Source organism: Mus musculus, chromosome 3 (assembly GCF_000001635.26).
Source record: "Mus musculus strain C57BL/6J chromosome 3, GRCm38.p6 C57BL/6J".
In the NCBI taxonomy this organism is placed as follows: Eukaryota; Metazoa; Chordata; class Mammalia; order Rodentia; family Muridae; genus Mus; species Mus musculus.
The window spans coordinates 13,588,005-13,603,131 of NC_000069.6; the positions used below are offsets into that span (position 1 = coordinate 13,588,005).

Sequence of the window (15,127 nt, forward strand, 5' to 3'; positions counted from 1 at the left end):
CAGTTCTCCATTGTTCTCACGATCTGCTCTCCTGAATGTAGTCCTTTATTATTATGCACACAAGACTTATGCCTATTTTCATACCAGTGTTAAAGGATGGAGTCCTTTCTCCTTCCTCTCTGCAGAAATATGTAAGATCTGCATTTCTCCTAATATTCTCTTGGCCTGATTTAACATTTCAACCAAATTCTCAGTAATTTCATTCTTTTTTATATTTTGTCATGATTCAAACACCTAGATAGTTTTCTTTGATTCACCAAATTATTTATGATTGCAAAGCTATTGAATGTAGCAGTTTGTCGAAACATTTGGTAAACACTCACAAACATGAGAACATGTTGAACAGTGAAGTGTGTGTGATTATTATATTACTGCTGTTAGCCTTCTGTCCTTCTCTCCCTGGACTTCTCACAGGTTGCAATTTTGTAACAGACACTGATTTCTTCCTTTCTTGAAATTTCAGGGCAAGTGCTGAGACTCATTATCCCCTCTGCAAGCACAGAGTCCTCCCTCACCTGCTTCCTCCATCATACTCTCACTTGTCTCTTCAGATTTGATGATACATGAAATCCCATTTTCAATCTCTTTCTGTTAAAACAAGCCCTTCCTTTTTATACTAAAGCAACCTGCATTGAGTAGTCATTCACCCTGAGGAAAAATTATGTACTTCTCTTGGAAGTACGTTGTCTGTTTCTTTTGCACAGTACATAAAAAATAGCAAGAGTTTCCTCCCTCTTGTGTCTCTCTAAGAATAATGAGAATTTTTATACTCACATTTCTCCTTTTTTGATTTATTTTGTTGCTGTGTTCAAAAGTCGGTACTTAGAAAATGTCACTAGCATTTAAGATGGTGAAAAAAGGTAATGAAATTGACAATTTTGTTTTGTTGTAAATGAAGTTGAAGTAGAAAAGGATAAATTATGATTATTTAATTACATGATGGCTACCTAATAAACAATGACATGCATGTGAAAATATATGTGTGTACATGTTTCTATTACACACACACACACACACACACACACACACATATATATATATATATATATATATATATATATATATATATATATATGATAGTAACAGAAATTGAGGTTTGATCTTGGATGTGTATGGTATTATAGTCAGCAGTGCTTAACTCTAGGTAAATTCAGTATTACAAAAGAAAAAGATACCAACATTATCATATTTCTACTGGCATTGAAACTGTGTGGGGAAGGTGTTTACCAATCCCTACTGGCTGAATTGGTGAGTGGAAAACTAGTTGTGAAAGCATGCTCCCGACTCATTCCTAAGAGTATATAGTAAAAGAAAAAGAAAGAGGAGAAGGAGGGGAGGATTAAAGAAAAAAATCTGGCAAGAATCCAGTTTTTCTGCCATTGCAGTTTTTTGCATGTAGAAACTCTAGGGCAGCTATTTGTAGTAGGAGTATTAGAATGTTCTAAATCAGAAGTCCAAGAAATCTAGACATGCATGAGCAAGTCCTATAATGGTAGACAGATACCTGAAGAAACTGTATGGTAGGATTATATAGTCACAAGCATTTTCTTATCTAAACATTACCAAATGTTTAATCTGCCAAAGCTGAATATATTCTGTATCTGAGCAAGGGAGATTCCTTTCTTGTGAATATTTGACTATATCTTTAAGCCAGAGAACTTAGAGTCAGAGTTTGTCAATAACTGAAAATTTGATTTATAGCACGTTTGTCAGAGTAGAAGATCTTCACTAGAATTGGGTAGGATTTGCTATAATATTCCAGAACTTGCTGAAAGAAGAAGTCAAGGATACGGAGGTGATTCAACTGTTTCTTGATTCTTCACATTGAAGATATCATTGATTATAAATTGTTGCCACAAAGAACAAGTAAAGTGCTTAGAGTGAGGGGTTCTAAGAATAAGAGCTATCTTATTACCATCTGAGGGATCAACTGAATATTACTACAAACAGTGATGGGTGGTTGGTTATCCATGGACAAGCTGAGTGCCATAGTAGAGAGTTTCTATTCTCATTCTACATAGACCATACATTTTTTTGTTGTTTTTAGATGCCATTTTTCTATACTGAAGCCTGCAAATTATGTCATAGTAAGGACAAACCCATACATTTACATAAATAAATCTATCACAATTGTGTACAACCTTCCATTTCCTAGTAATTGTTATCTGCAAGTTCTGTCTGTTCCACCCAGTGCTCTCCTCCATGGCTGCCAATCTTTGCATCCTCATTGTTCATCTTGATCTTGTATGGACTGGAGAATATAGACAGCAACAACTTCATTGGGATGGAAACTATGAAGTTTCTATCTAAAATATGGCAACATGAACTGGGCTTCTTTCCTGCAGTTGGAGATTTGAACCTCATAAGGACAAGTTACTTAAATAAAGAAGTTTTGCTGATAATAGTGGAGAGTACTTCTCAGGTAGGAGAAAGAGTAATTGGCCTCAGAGAGTCTATGAAGGAAGAGCGTTTTTTGTGACTACATAACAAGCACATATATGTTCATGTACATTGTCAAGGATGTCACTGGTGTGTACCATATGAAATCATAACCTGCATATGCTATGGACTTAATGGAAGTTGTATGAAGAGGTTATTAAATCCATGGATATTCCCCTAAAACTAAATGTAGATGAGAGAATTAACACAGATGAGATAATTCAAAGCTAAAAGATTCTCAAGTAATCAGAATTATCTCAGTGAGCAATGTTTTAGATCACACACTTAAGTCCCAGGGCACATATACCGTACAGCTGTGACATTTCACCCTGCTTACCATATTCCTCTCCCCTTTGCTAGAAAATGCCCAAGGATCTATATGTTATTTATGCTATTCCATTTCCAGTGTGCTGCATGTTAAGATGTGATATTATGAGTCATAAAAAATCTCTTTCACCCAATCCCAAAGGCAGAAGACAATTTTTTTCCTACATTTATTTGACTGAGATGTATATCTCTAGGCATATTAGAAATATAAAGTTCCTCTATTACATTTGGTCTTATACAAATCTGGAATAAATATATGTTTCTCTTATCTTAAACCATTCAAATGATCAGTTTGGATATAAAAGTCAGCTAGGGACACCAATCCTGTACTTCATCGGATCATGAGTCAGCAGAATGTTGAATATGATTTGTTGACTACACATTTATAGAAATATTGGTATTATTCTTTTCACATGTATACCTGAAAAGGCTGAATATAAACTCTAAATTTTTAAACACCAGCTTGGATTGATCATGGAAGAAATTGATAGAATTTAATAGCTCTATTTACAGGTAATGTGAAGGAAGAAATGGAGAAAAATGGAGGGGGCAGATTTTAACTGGAGGTGGCAGATGGAGAGTAATACAAAGGGAGAGGGAAGGACAGATAAGTAACACTAAGGACTTTTGAAAAAGCTATAAAGAAACATTGTTTTGTAAGCTAACTTAAAGATACTTGTACGGAGTGTGTTAAACTGAGTTATGCTAAACTGTAGAGTAACACTTTCCCCAAGAGGCATAGGCTATTTCCACAAGCCCTGGTACCAGGCAAGGAACACCTCCTTTTCATTGTATGTCAGGGGAGTACAGGTGATTCCTAAAATAATATAGGTTATCATTATTATCCCCAGCTGCCTCCCAGAACATGAAGGTTTGACTGTATTGCTGAAGAGACAACACACTTCAGACAAGTAAAGGATAATTTGAGTTAAAGCTTACTTGGAAATCTCTTCCTTGAGTGCTTGTTCTTACAGTACCAGAAAGTTCTATGCAAGATGCCAGGGGAGAAAAATAATCAGAAACCTACCCATGTGAATTCAGTGAATCACAGCAATGGACAGCCAAGATATTCCACAAAGCAATGGACAGATAAGCTATCCCTCAATATTGTATAATTTCTTCTTCTTCTTCTTCTCCTCCTCCTCCTCCTCTTTCTTCTTCTCCTTCTCCTCCTCCTCCTCCTCCTTCCTCCTCCTCCTCCTTCCTCCTCCTCCTCCTCCTCCTCCTCCTCCTCCTCCTCCTCCTCCTCCTCCTCCTCCTCCTTCTTCTTCTTTAAAATGTTGGGGTAACCAACATTTCGCTAACTGAACTTAAAACCAGCAAAATAGGAGAGAATTCATTCAAAGTACTATGAACTTAGCCAATTGTTTGTGACCCTTCCAGTCATATTGTACTCTATTGTAAACACATAGACCCACAGATAATTTTAGGTCTCACATGTTGTCAAACACTAAATCTAGGTCCTCTTTATTTCAGAGCTGTCTCTTCAGCCCCGAATAGTTAATTTTTTCAAAGGAAATTTAATAAAATCTGTCAACTGCAAAGATAAAAGCCAATTTTATCTATGTAAAATATATCATTTTTAAATTGAGAATTTCAGTAACAAAGTTTAAAATCTATATATTCATCCCCATTATTCAAGTAAATCCATAAATTTCCAAAATATGCACAATATATTCAGCATTTAATGTTTTGAAATATTATTGTTCAGTGAAATACTTAAAATTTGGAACAATTAATGAAGTGCACTAACCATACAGCTAGGACACTGAAGGGCCACACTGATAACTTTGTATTTCACTGAGAGCAGGGATTTTCTGTTTAAGGTTTCACATGAGAGAATTGATGCCATTTTCCATAAGGGTCTGGCACATTGTCACTAAAGCAGTGATTATTGGGAAGTGTCTCTTCCTGTTGATTCAATGGCTTCTCAGTACTCTTGCTTGTTCTTCTTTTCTTGAGAACAAACTTCACACAGGGCTGCCCTATTCAAACATATTCTTCCTCCAGACTGTGTATTTCTCCCCTCTGACTTCTGCAAACTTCTCTAGGTTCCTGAATTCAACTTCTCTCTTTGTGCCATGCAGATCTTGATAACTTGGTGACTCTGGACAATTTCCAACTCAAGTTCAATGGGCATATCTTGGGAAATGAAAATAAGTTTTGTCCCACAGTCAATGGAGGGCTATTTATATGGAATATGACAACATAGGAATGAGTTCAATAGTTTTACACTTGGAGAGAAGATATGTTTGTAGCAGTTCAGAATGAACAATGTAAATGTATGAGTGATTGAGTGTGAATTCAGAGGGGACATTCTTCAGTGTCCTTGTGTCAGTGGCCATTTATAAAGATCTGTGGCAGAGTAATGTGTGGTTTGCCAAGATCAAATATTAGACCCTTGAAGTTATCCCAGAAATAACATGAGAGATCGTTTATTTTCTCTGAAGACAGGGTTTCCTCTGTGTGGTGATGGCCATTCGGAATATTGGAACTCTTTCTGTAAACCAGGCTGGCCTTAAAATCACAGATGCACTGCCTCTGCTTCCTAATGCTGAGATTAAAGCCGTGCACTACCACTGTGCAGCTAACAGAAATTTTAACTTTTCTTTCTTTCTTTCTTTCTTTCTTTCTTTCTTTCTTTCTTTCTTTCTTTCTTTCTTTCTTTTTTTCTTTCTTTCTTTCTTCTGTGAAACCTCCCTGGCTTGCCTCAAAATATATCATGGTAATCTTTTTGTTTGTGGTTTGGTTTTCCTCCAGACACTGTTACCCATTTTTCTGCTTACCCCTGACTGCCTTGGGACTCACTCTGTAAACCAAGCTGTCTTGAACTCAGAGGACCACCTGAGTGGCTCTCCTAGAGTGCTGGAATTAAGGGTAATTGACACCACCTTACCACTCCTAATGAAAAATGTTAATCCTTATCTTTATACGGTAAGGAATCTATGAACTAGGTTGTTTTAATATTAAAGCTACATTAATATATTATTACCATCATGCTTCTTAAGATCAGAGTACCTTCATAGTTTGATCTCACCATTATAAATGAAGTTTTTCTATGAGTCTGTCTCACTCAACAAAGGCCTTACTGAGGGCTGAGTTCTTCTCATTGTAACTTTTGTACATGTGAGTAAAACAATGTCTGCAGCATAGTATAAATAATGTAAGTATATGCTAATCAACAAATAAATTAGTGACAGATACAGCCTTCTGTAATGAGGTTCACATTGCAATCTGTTTAATATTTTGCTTAAAAATAAACTCTGAGTTAAAACTTAGTAATAAAAAGCTGTTATAAATAGTATGGAAACATTCCCAGATAACATTTAATAGCTTTACAAGTGTGCCTTTAATGAACTTTAAGATATAGCTTCCCCTGTAATTGCTGACAACTGTGTTGTAGTAGGTTGAAGATCATGCATTCTTATCAGCAGTTCTATTGACTTATACCTGTTCTGTTTATTGATTACTTAATTAGTTTTCTAAGATAGCTAATCAGAGAGAGATGTAGGTATTTAGGAGTCTTTCATTAAACCATGCTAAGAAATTTAAAAGAGAAATGTGTGACCTGAAACTAAAACACAATATAGGCAGACCTCCTTAGAGTATAATGTCATATTCTATCACGGAGAACACAGCTACAACTTATGTTCTATTTTCTTATCAATAATAATAATTGTTTTGGTCTGTTGGTTACATAAAGGTAGCACAAATAAACACATGACAAAACAAGTATTTCTATTTGTGTTTTGAATACAGCTTAACAGAATTAAAGGCACATTCTCCCTTTTTGCTAGAAATATTTTAATTAGTTTTTAATATTTTAAAGTGCAAAGTTGAATTTGTACATTTATGTAGTTATGTACTACTCTGTGCTATAAAATTAATACACAATGACTTAGTTCAGTAACTTTCCAACTGAGATTTTTAACATTCCTTTTAAAAAATGAATCTGAAAACTTCGGGGTATCTGCAGCTTCGTTGTCCTGTTCCATATAGAATGCATTCTTGTAAGTAGCTCATGCTGCTCTGTTTGCTTTGTATAAAGGAGGTACAACCATGGGCTAAGAGCCCAAAGCAAGGTCGGCCATGGTGCTACACGCAGACCACATTTTAAGAAGAGTACCTAGTTCATGTTTTCTCAATGGCGTATCAATTTTAAAGAAGTCTCAAGTTTCTTTAATTCTACATATCTTTATTTTTATATATTATCATATTTTTCTTATGTTAAAATTGATCCCATTAAAATAAAATGGGGGAGGCTGTGAAATAATCAAAACTGAATACTAACACCATGTGAGAAACCAAGCTATGGTCTGTGTGCAGCAGTTGAAAGCTATTACCCCAGAGAGTACCAAATATGCATTTACCTTACGGTGACCTCACTAGGCAGTTTCTAAACTCAAATTATTTTTTATGTAAGAACAAGGAAGACCTTTATTGTCAAGTTACATCCTTTTAAATTAATAGCTTTTATTTTATTTTTGTTAATTTTTTTATTAGGTATTATCTTCATTTACATTTCAAATGCTATCCCACAAGTCACCCATACCACCCCCCCCCACTCCCCCACCCACCCACTCCCACTTCTTGGCCCTGGCATTCCCCTGTACTGGGGCATATAAAGTTTGCAAGACCAAAGGGCCTCTCTTCCCAATGATGGCCGACTAGGCCATCTTCTACTACATTTGCAGCTAGAGAAACGAGCTCTGCAGGGTACTGGTTAGTTCATATTGTTGTTCCACCTATAGGGTTGTAGACCCCTTTAGCTCCTTGGATACTTTTAAAATTAAATTATAATGTCATTATTTTCCCCTTCCCTGTCTTCCTTCCAGCCTATCTGATGGTACCCACTCCCTTAGTTGTAACTTAAATTCATGATCTCTTTCCATCTGTTTTGTTCAAAGTACCTTTTCATGTCTTTTGGGAAACAATGTTACAATGCTGGTTTGTCAAAGTACTTACACCTAACAGAGGAAAAAAAAAACCTATATGATTAACTAGAAATCAGTTATAATTCTTTTTTTAAGCTATAAATACTGGAGATACATGAGTGACTAAGTAATTTAATAAGTTTGCTACTCATTTATTCATTCATTATTTTATTCAAGAATCTAAGCAATAATTATTAAGCAAACATTTGTTCATGTGAAAATCGAATCAAAGCTGTTTTTGTTTAAGGCAAATAGTTTTCATAAAAAACTTTTAAACACACAGAGATAAAAGTCTCATGTGTATATCTAGCACCCACTGATTCTTCTTTTTAATAATTTATCTAGTTATTTAGCTGACACTTATTCACTAACACATGCTCATTTATATAAAATAAAAACAATATACTCAGGAAATGGTGGCATCAAAGTTATTTAGGAAACATGACTGAACTAAATTTACTGAAAAGAATATATAGAGGCCACATGGAAACATCATATATATTTTACTGTGTGAGTGTGATAAAAGGAATAGCAATTGCAAATAAAAAAATAACTTTAAAATATACAGATTTTCTAACTTTTGGGCTGTGTGAGTTTATTTTCTAGTGCAGATAAATTGGAAGAATAAATACGATCAAAAGTACATATAAAGCTAATATGCAACTCTTGACCCCTTCCCTTGCATACTCTGAGAAATGGTAAGAACAGCAGGGTGTTAAATGTGTGCTACTGTGATCTTCATATCTTCACAGCATCATATAACTCTATTTATTGCAACCGTTTAATGTAAGTTGTACTATTTGGATTAAGACAAGGAAGGTAGCATGAAGTAGTAATAAAAGATGAAAGAAGGCAAGTTACTGTCTGTTCAGGAGGAAAACTGAAGACATAGAAGACACAGAAGATGGCTCAAGTGCTTTCTGTGTAAGCATGAAGACTGGCGCTCTGATCCCCAGCTGCCTGTCAATGCTCCACAGGTATAACAGCCCAGAACGAAAGAGACAAAAGCCGAGGATATCCGTGCAGTTTCGCTTACTTAGATGATTTGCATCAGCAAAGTCTGTGTATAAACCTGGCTGTCCTGAAACTCACTTTGTAGACCAGGCTGGCCTCGAACTCAGAAATCCGCCTGCCTCTGCCTCCCGAGTGCTGGGATTAAAGGCGTGTGCCACCACCGCCCGGCAAGAATAAGGTTTTTAAAAAATCAATTAAAAAAGTAAACACTTCACACAACTAACTGGCTCTTAGTCATATGAAATGGGTTTAAAGTCACTCTCTTATGGACAAGTTTGAAATTACATCTATGTATTCCCTACAAAGGTGAGTGGCAAGTTTTTCAACAGTTATTGAAATCAGCATATACATAATAACTTTCTTAAATGTACAGTTATATCTGCATGATAACATTACAAAAAAGATTATATTTTTCAATGTACTAGAAAAGAAGAGTTTATTTTTAATTCACACCTATGATTTTTCTTATATACATACTTAGATATGTATAACCTACACCCTAGGCAACTATAGGTTGCTTTAAGAGGACTGCAGAACCTGATGTGTAGTGTAGGTGGAGGAGCTGGTACTAAAATCTGGTTCCCTAACTGTTTCTTGATTATGTCAATAAAGACGGAAGAAGCTAATCGCTGGGAGAAAAAAAAAGGGGGGGGGATTTTCAGATCCCAGGAGGAAGAGGAGAAAAAGAGATAGAGCAAGGGTTTTTTGGCAAGACTTGGAGGAGTGGAGCAGGATACCATGTAAGGCCTGGGGGCAACTAGAACTGGTTGTGGCCTCTGCCACCAGTATAATTCTGATATAGGATAGCTGATCAGTTTAGGGCAATAGATTTTGTGCCCAGCAGTTGTGTTATCTGGCTGGTTTTAAAGTGTTAGATCTCTCTCTCATGTTTTCCATCCCAGGTGACTCAGGAGACAAGGCACAGCTGGGGCACACACTGGCTGAGCTAGCCAGGGAGTTGTTGGCTGGTGGAAAGGGAGCACAATTCCCTGCCTTCACAGCATCAGAGCTGGCCGTTTGTTGGAGCTGAGGGAGACCAGAGCAGCTTCTTGAAGTAGCCTTGGGAGCTGGGTGAGCAGTCCTTAGCGGTGGTGGATCGGAGAGCATATGGCGGTCACCTGGCAAGGAACAAGGCTGTGTTTAAAATTACATGCAACGGATGATGTCCAGCGTTGTAGGCAAGAATCCAGTATTAATTTAGGATTCTCAGATTGATCACACACAGTGATACAAGTCTAGGAGTGGGAGAATTGACTTCTCAACGAGAACGCAACAGTAGAGTAATCCCCCAGTTAGTCTAATTTACATGCCAAGAGTTTGTTAAATTTTGCATCATCTTTACAAAATTAATTTTTATAAAAATGATATTTGCAGTATTCATTGCATGTAAAAATAGCTAAATTTGTATACAAAAACTGAAAATTTGCAACCTGTGAGTAGTGAAATATTAGGTCTGAAAATTGAGTGCTAAAGGCTTTTATCCCCTCCTGTTTCCCAATACTTTAGCCATGTGAGTATTATTCTTTCCAGGGGAATATATTCAATGATCAGACAAATGAATAATTTGTTGAATTGGTTTTTTATCTTAGATCAGTTAATTATTCAATATTGGTGCAGAAAACCTTGACTTTTTGTAAAAACACAAACCACAGGAAGGCCATTACTAGCTGCACTAGATACACCCAAGGTTGAATATTTGATTGGAGAGAAAAAAAAAAAAAAACCTGTCATTCTCCCTTCTCCTTCCTTAAATCAAACACACAGAATTGAAATTGTACTGTCTATCACCTTGAATATCTCATTTTAATGACAATCATAGACTACCTTGATAATTGTGCTTAATTAAAAGTCAGGGCCAGAGTTACCATTTAATGGCCCATCAGCATAGCTCAGGGGTAAAGCAGTGAGTGGTCCAGCACACACAGGACCCCAGGCTAAATTTCTGTACAGAAAAAGGTCAAATCACATTTATGTTTAAGAAAAATCTGATAATACTAAGTCTCAGTATTTGAGTGAAATATAATAATCTAATTCTCTCTAAAATTATCTTTGCTCTGGGGATGTCAACATATTTGTGACTAATGATATGTGCAGAACTCATAAGTTGCTTCTTTTAAATAGAAGTTGGTAAAATATGTATAAATAAATCGCACAATTGGGATGAACTTAAAGTCCGTGCTTCTATTAGGGTTTTGCAAAGTCACATTTTGGAAACAGCATCTGTGACATTTTTGCTGATTCATTTATTCTTTAGTATCTTTATCTAAAGCCTACTTAACTCTTTACAAGATACATTCATTTTAGATATACTGCCTATGAAAGAAATGGAAAATTACTGGTAAGGCTTCCTACTCTAATGACTCATTTACTAGACTCTCTTCAAAAAGTATTATACAGTATTATTCTTGAAAATGAGAAAGATAAATTAAACTTTCATAAGCTAAGGGAAGTTAATATTTATACACATAACTGTATTAAAATGTTAGTTCATACACAAATTTAACAAAATACAAAGTGAGAGTATCCTCTTATTATACAAACAATTTTTAGACCTGATTAAATCTTGGTGATTTATTGTTTAGTTTTACATATTTTCTACAGCATAACAGTTTCACTGTTATTCAACAATAAACCATGGTTGTTTCCTCATGGGTCTGTTTATTATTATCGCCGCATGGCCAGCAGTTTGGTCCCATTCAGATTTTTAGAGTCAATGTTTGAACCAAGAAGCTTTCAAGAACTGGAAATTTAGAAGACTGCATTTCTTCACATGTAAAACATTATTAGTCCATGGTCTGGGGAGGAACAAGGAGGAGTGTTCTTATTTTAGTAGAAAAATAATATACTGAGCTTTTAAAAATAAACCGTAGCTGGGGTCCCTGGAGATTTCCGGATGCTTTTGTCGCCATTGCAAAGCCTGGGCACCGTCACGGATTGGACTAATTCAGAATAGCATACATTAATTAAAATTTAATAACACTTCATTTAATTAGGTTAGGTATTCTCAGAAGCCCTCCCAAGCTAGTTTTAGTATTCATAGAAGCAAAAGTGCCCACTTCTTCCTCATCATAACGATCCCATGTGAAAAGGCATCTAGGGAGAGCTGCAGGGAGAAGCAAATGAAAATCAGCCCCAAGCACAACCCTGTGAGGCTTTAGCTGCACAAATCTTTAGCTTCTAAATTAAGTCATCGTTCATACTACGAGATGCAGCAGAGGGGTTGAAAATACTGTTAGATCCTTGGGCCCGTCAGAGATAAAGACCATAGCCTCTAAACTCAAGGGCATAAAATCTAGTAGGATTAAACAAAAGGAATTTTTTCATAATCTAATAATTAGATGCCAGGGACTGCTGTTGAGAGTATGCCATGCCTTGTTGCTTCCCTTTCACTTTGAGCTTTCTGGTTTATTCATGCTGGCATTCGTACCCTAGTTCTGGAGTCAGGCAGGACCTTAAAGTCAAAATTCTTCAGAAAGGCAACCACATACCAGTAAAGCAAGCGCAGTGCTCTGGACCCACATAGGCTACTTTATGCTTGGACTGGGCCCTGCTATGTAAGCTGCCCTTCCTCCCTGAAAGAACTCAGATGAGGAACCACGTTGTTAACTTGTATTACCAGCCTAATTGTCTAGCTGCATCTATACTGCACCCATCCTAGCCCTTAGCAATCTGAGCTCCAGCCAGCTTTGCTCTACTGATTTCTATTATTACCATTGCACAGCATTTAGTTTGTGTTCTACCTCTGCCGAAAGAGGATGATCTCTCCACTCATATGTTCCCTTAAGAACCCCGACATAATTATGAAAAGCTATAATATGGCGCTTCTTTTCTCTATGTCACTTACAATATTCAGAAATGGAATTATAATTTTGCATCCTAATCTTAATCTTTGTGTGTCTGTTTTCAGTCCTTTGCATGTTTGCATTCAGGTGCTTTTGTGTAGGTGTGCACCTACCACAGTGCTTCTGTGGAGTCAGGAAACAACTGCAGATGTAAGCCCTACCTTTCTTTTTGTTTGATACAAAATATCATTGTTGTTCTCCATTGCATATACTAGACTTAAAGACCTATGATTCTTTGGCTGCTCCGGTCTACCCCTCGTCTAACAGTACAGACACAGGGATAATTAACTAGATACAATACATGGACCTCATACTTATGTAGTGAGTATTTTATTACTGAACCATTTCCTCAGCTCTTTTGCACATTTTTAATCTTCATTTCTTTTATTATCACTGGCCATTTAATCAGGAAGATCAAAGACACTTATTTGTTGGTAAAAATGCCTACCGTGTGTGTGTGTGTGTGTGTGTGTGTGTGTGTGTGTGTGTGTGTGCACAGTCTGGAGAATATTCATCAGTAGGATAGCAATGAGGTAATATAAAATGAGCCAAAAATAAGTTAATAGAGCCCTTTACAGCAAAAAGATGGCAATATATTCTAATTGGAAAACAATATGAAGCTAGCATATCAATCCTAGTTGTAATTATATGAAATTAGGCCAATAAAATAATTCATTACATTTTCTTACTTTAAGAAACATTATAGGCTTCATTTGTGGATATTAGAATGGCCTGTTACTATCAGTTTGGTTTAATCATTAGCAGAAGTAAGGATATTGAAATATTGAACTTTTTAAAATTGATAATCAAGAGATGTCCTTTTAAATAAATTTGAAATCTGCCTATGGTGTTATTATGGAACCATTCTTAGCCCACTGTACAGATGATTCAGGGTGTAGAACATGTATATTGAAGAAGTCTCTTCTGAGTTCTATATTCGTAGGTTAAGTCTTTTATTTCCATTCAAAGTTCAAATGGAGGAATTACATTGCTTCACAATACCAAGTTGGAGAGTACTTGTCAGGATTTTGTAGGAAAACTGTTCCAGTACTGAACTTAGTTCTGAAAATTTGCAGAAGAGTTGCTAGGTTTTTCCAAAGTGTCATGTTGTGTTTGCTTTGGAAATAGTAGTAGGGAATTTAGAGTGAATGTGAATAGCATTTGGCTACGAATAAAAGCCTCTGTGTGACTCTTCTCCAGTGTGTTGAGTGCGGCTGACTTGTGATGCCTTTAGTGTTGTTGCAGCACATGCATTTGCTACCTATCTTTTCCACTAGGACTCCTATCATCACAGGGAAGAGCTATGTCTTTAGGAAATTCTAAGAATGGCCAAATACAAATAAATCCTTAACTGACATGTTTAGTTACAGGCCCAGGAAGAATAAAATGATTTAAGGTGAAAGAGCATTTTTTTAAAATTATTTTAGCTCTAAAATTGATCAGAACCTATTGTCATTAAACTGAAGAAAATATATCTTTTGTGCTGAGTTAGTCGTAAAAGAATTCTGTTTGAATAGATTCAAATTCTCTAAGATCATTTGGAGAAATGGAACTCACATATACAGCTACGTCTGTTGCCTTTATTGCTCTAAATTTTTTCAAATAGATATGTATCGAGAAGTCTTTTATTTGAAATAGGTAAATGTTGTCAGTGTACATAAGTTCTTAAATAAAGTGTATGGTGTCCAGAAATCATGGCTTGTATAAATGCTTTCTGTACATCTGAATGCTAGTGCATGCCATTGGAATTCTAAATTTCTGTAATGTAGTAACTTGAGAATAAAGCATATGCATCTATCAAATTCATTTGTCCTTTCACATTGCACTTCCCTTTCATCCTCTTTTCATTATGTACCTACCTAAATATATAATAGTTATGCACATGACATATATAAGTAGTATATATATATACATATATATGTATATATATATATGTATGTATATACTCTCTCTATATATATATATATGGATAGAGAGAGAGAGAGAGAGTATTTATATATGTTTGCATTTATAGACATGCACAAATAATAATATGGATCCATTCTTATAAAAAAACTTGTGCTCATTTTGACTGACTTTAACTCAGAGAAATTTCACTCCAAATACAGTTATAAATTTGTGTATGTGTGTGTGTGTGTGTGTGTGTGTGTGTGTGTGTCTATTGGCTCTTTAACACTTTTATCACAATTGAACACAAATATGAAAGACATAAAATATAATCTATATTTAAAGTTGCTTTTTAAGTTGAAAATGAATGGCAAGCATTTGTTTCTCCATTCACTAAATGACTATATAACAGCTGCTCTAGATGTGAATGCAGTTCCCTCTTTCTATTATTGGGTCAATGCCTTCTGTACTTTCAATGCCCTTCTGAATATTTTACTCCTTTTCTTTTTATCAGATTTGTGCATGTGAATTGAAGTTAGTAAGCTGAAATTTAATAGTAAATTCCTCACATTTGTAACTAAAATTGCTACAATGTTTTTATTTCTTTTAAGATTGATTCCAGTTACTGACTAATTTAGGTACTTCTAGAAATAAAATAAAATCCAAATCCCAGTCATGAAAGTA

General features: G+C 35.6%; 1 protein-coding gene and 1 long non-coding RNA gene across 9 annotated transcripts in view; one reads left to right on the plus strand and one right to left on the minus strand.

Annotated features, from left to right (window-relative positions):
• The window catches only part of Ralyl (RALY RNA binding protein-like), a 710,633-nt gene that overhangs the window by 116,350 nt on the left and 579,156 nt on the right, over positions 1-15,127 (plus strand). The window lies entirely within an intron of this gene.
• The window catches only part of 4930539N22Rik (RIKEN cDNA 4930539N22 gene), a 55,727-nt gene continuing 49,734 nt past the window's right edge, over positions 9,135-15,127 (minus strand). The window contains exon 4 of the long non-coding RNA NR_040598.1: positions 9,135-9,832. This is a non-coding gene — a long non-coding RNA (RIKEN cDNA 4930539N22 gene). The remainder of the gene's footprint in view (positions 9,833-15,127) is intronic.